The sequence below is a fragment of the Marmota monax genome, unplaced genomic scaffold, assembly GCF_021218885.2.
Source record: "Marmota monax isolate L192 unplaced genomic scaffold, Marmota_monax_Labrador192_F-V1.1 WCK01_AAM20220418_F8-fsc00157, whole genome shotgun sequence".
NCBI lineage: Eukaryota > Metazoa > Chordata > Mammalia > Rodentia > Sciuridae > Marmota > Marmota monax.
The window spans coordinates 2,405,420-2,409,367 of record NW_026694573.1 but is presented as its reverse complement, the minus strand read 5'-3'; the positions used below and the strand labels follow the sequence as shown (position 1 = coordinate 2,409,367).

The 3,948-nt window shown below is 43.1% G+C and overlaps 1 non-coding gene across 1 annotated transcript; it reads right to left on the bottom strand.

Annotated features, from left to right (window-relative positions):
* Positions 1 to 2,322: 2,322 nt before the first annotated feature.
* Trnat-agu (transfer RNA threonine (anticodon AGU)) lies at positions 2,323 to 2,395 on the bottom strand. The gene has a single exon. It is a non-coding gene; the product is annotated as a tRNA-Thr (tRNA).
* Positions 2,396 to 3,948: the final 1,553 nt, after the last annotated feature.

Genomic DNA, 3,948 nt, shown 5'->3' with positions numbered 1-3,948 from the left:
TATCAGGAGGGGGATAGCTAAGTCCACAGAGAGATTAAGCCACAGAGTCAGTTAGGGTGGTCAGGACTGGGATTCACATCCACCAAATTGGAGCTTCAGCCTGGGGAAAGGAACCTGAAATCCAAGTCCACAGGACTATGGCAAGGTTGGGGCAAAGCAAGGGAAAGAGGCAGGAATCCCTACTGGAAGGGCTGATGCCTAACCTGCCCCAGAGTTTCCCCAAGAGACCCAGCTGGCTTGCCTGGAGCAGAGCCCAGCTCTGAACCAATCAAAGACAGGTCAAAGAGAGATCCTCAACTAGAGCTCTCTGCACATGAAAACTTAGGTCTTTCTTCTAGAACTTCAATCATTGGAGTCCTAGATTTATGGATGGCTCCAGGGAAAGGACTAGGTACAGCCCCCTCGGAGCCAGTTCTGAGGATTTGCTCAACCCCAGTAGAGTATCCAGGACAGGTGCCAGGCCTAGAAGCATCACAGGGGGCACTGGTGGCCCTGATGCCCATCCAGGCAAGCCCCTGTTCAAACCACTGTCCTGGTTAGTCATTCCCACCACAGTGGAAGAGATCTACTCCTCACTCATCCTACAATCCCAGCAGGCTCAAAATGCCCACCTCAGGGCCCACTCCCTCCCCTTACCCAGATCTTATCTAGGTCACTTCTCATCCCAAGGATTTGATGATTTATGTCCACACCCTTATGAAAACCACATGCAGCTGTGTGGGCACAGTGGTGCACACCTGTAATCCCAGCTGCTCAGGAGGCTGAGGCAGGAGGATTGAGAGTTCAGAGCCAGCCTCACCAATGGCGAGGAGCTAAGCAACTCAGTGAGACCCTATCTCTAAATAAAATACAAAATAAGGTTAGGGATGTGGCTCAGTGGTCGAGTGCCCCTGATCAATGCCCAGTACCCGAAAAAAAAAAAGAAAACTACATGCACTCCAGCATCATGCAGTATTGCTTCAAAGCATTATCTAGACAGTTGCCATTACATGAATTTTTTTTTGTACCAGGGATTAAACCCTGGGGCACTTAACCACTGAGCCACATCTCCAGGTCCTTTTGTTTTTTGAGACAGGGACTCACTAAGTTGATGAGGCTAACTTTGAACTTTAGATCCTCCTGCCTCAGCCTCCTGAGTTACTGGAATTACAGGCGTGCACTGTCGTGCCTGGCAAGTATTTCAAATGATTAAAGTATGTTCTGCATTTCTTCTCAGCAATGCCAGAGATCGAAACCAGGGCCATATATGGAGTTGTATGTGTGTGTGTGTTATTTATTTTTTACTACAATTATTAGTACATATTAGTTATACAAAACTGTGTTTCATTGTGTCAGTTTCGTACGAGCACATGATGTACTTTGATCACATCCACCCACTCTATTTCACTTTCACTCTTTTCTTCTTCCCTAGTCCTGTTCCCCTTCCCTGATCATCCCCTTTCTGCTTTCATGTTGTCCTTTTTGTTTTTTTAGATTCCACTATATTTCTGCATTTATGAAATTATAAAAATAATATTACAAAAGGACAAACCTTGGAAAAGAGGAAAGACAAGATTTAGTTTTGAACATAGGACAAAATAATCGAGGTCAGGGCTGGGGGTGTAGCTCAGTGGTAGATGTATGGTAATACTGTGGTCAATCCCCAGCCTCAAAAACAAAACAAAAAAGGTCATGGTGTTTAAAAATGCAATTTAAAGCTGGATGCCATGGCACATGCCTATAATCCCAGCAACTCGAGAGGCTGAGGCAGAAGGATCACAAATTCAAGGCCAGCCTTAGCAACTTAGCAAGGCCCTAAGCAACTTAGCAAAACCCTGTCTCTAAATAAATAAAAAATAAAGTGTTGGGGATGGAACTCAGTGGTAAAGCACCCCTGGGTTCAATCTCCAATACCAGATAAAATAAAATGTACAATTTAGTGCTGAGTATGGTGGCACATGTTTATAACCCCAGCAGAAGGATCTCTTGAGCCCAGGAGTTCAAGGACAGCCTGGGCTATGGTAGTGAAACCCTATCTCATCAGAGGTGTTGGGGAGGGGAAGGGAGAACTGCTTTGGGTCTGGATGGTAGATGCTTGCATGAGGCCACAGATTCAGTCACCAGCCAAACACAAAAAAAAAAGAAAGAAAGAATCAATGTCCTATAAAATATAATAATGAAACAGATCCACCAGTCAACAACAAAACAATGTTACCAATAATATTGAAGTTTCTCAAGCGCTCACCCACTTGCTTGTCCATCCTCTTCACCCCAGTGACCAATATCCTAAATGTTTAGATTCATCTTTTTTAAAAAAAATCTTTATTTTCTTTATTTATTTGTATGTGGTGCTGAGGATCGAACCCAGGGCCTCTCACGTACTAGGCGAGTGCTCTACCGCTGAGCCACAACCCCAGCCCTAAATTCATTTAAGGAGGATTTCTTTATATATTTACCTTGTATGCATATATCCTTACATCCTGACATTTAGTTTTGCTTGTCTTTTAACTTTTTGAAAATTAGATATTATATATATTGTCCCCTTTCTGCTTTCATGTTATTCTTTTTGTTTTGTTGTCCATTTTGTTTGGGTTTGGTTTGTTTTTTTGGTACCAGGGATTGAACCCAAGGGCATTCAGTCACTGAGCCACATCCCCAGCCCTTTTTTGTATTTTATTTAGAAACAGGGTCTCACTGCGTTGCTCAGGGCCTCACTAAGTTGCTCAGACTGGCTTTGAACTTGCGATCTTCCTGCCTCGGGCTTCCCGAGTTGCTGGGATTACAGGCATGCACCACCACACCTGGCCTGTATGTATTCTTATATTTCATATTTTTGTCATTCAGCATATGCTTGTGGATCTATTCATGCTGTGTGGGTTTCTGACAGAGCTGTTATAAACATTCTTGACAGGTCTTCTGGTACCCATAAACATGAGTTTCTCTAAGGTATATACCAAGAAGTGAACCTACTGGGCAGGGATTGCTTCATGTGTAATTTGCAGACTCCAGTGCAAATGAAAACATGTACTCTTGATAAATTATTAGGGATTTCAAGATGACAGCAGCAGCAGAGAATCAGACCAGGTGTGAGCCCCACGTGATTGCCCAGGTGCACAGCTATGAGGCCACCCTCCCTCAGTCTTCATCCCTACTCAACAAGGTCATACAATGGTTTGTGCCTAATACAAGAGGCAGCCTGATGTCAGTATGTAGCACACCTGCTGTTTCCCAACCTCACCATCACTTGATACCATCAGACTTTTTAACATTTTTGTCCTTGTAATAAGGGTAAAATGGCATTTTGTTGTGGTTTCAATTTGCATTACCTTAGTTACCTAAGAGGGTATCTGCATCCATTTTGTGTTGCTATAACAAAATTCCTGAGGCTTATAAGGAAAAGAGGTTTATTTGGTTCACAGGGCCCCCTGTCTACATCATAATGTGGCAGAGAAGCAGAAAGACAAGCAAGCTTATGCAAAAGAGACTGAGCATATGGAGGGGACTTGCTTTATAATAACAATCTTTTCTTGTGGTAACCAATCCAGGACTGAGAAACACACTCCCTTGAGGTGCATATTATCCCTTCTAAGGGCAGTTTCTCCATGACCTAATTATCTCCCGTAAAGGCCCCATCACCTCAATACCACTACCTTGGGAAAGTAAGCCTCAGCATGAGTTTTTATGAAGACAAACCACATTCAAACCACAGAAGAGGGTGAGCAACTTGGGTGTGCATTGACTGTTGGGTGAGGTTTTTTTTTTAATGTTTTTTAGTTGTTGATGGGCCTTTATTTTATTTACTTGTTTATATGGGGTGCTGAGAATCTAACCCAGTGCCTCATAATATGTGTGAGACAAGCGCTCTATTGCTAAGCTACAATTCCAACCCCGGGTTTTGTTTTTTAAGACCATGGGCAGAGTTGTTTCTTTCTAGTTCTGTTCTTTTTTTAATATTATTTTTATTCTGTA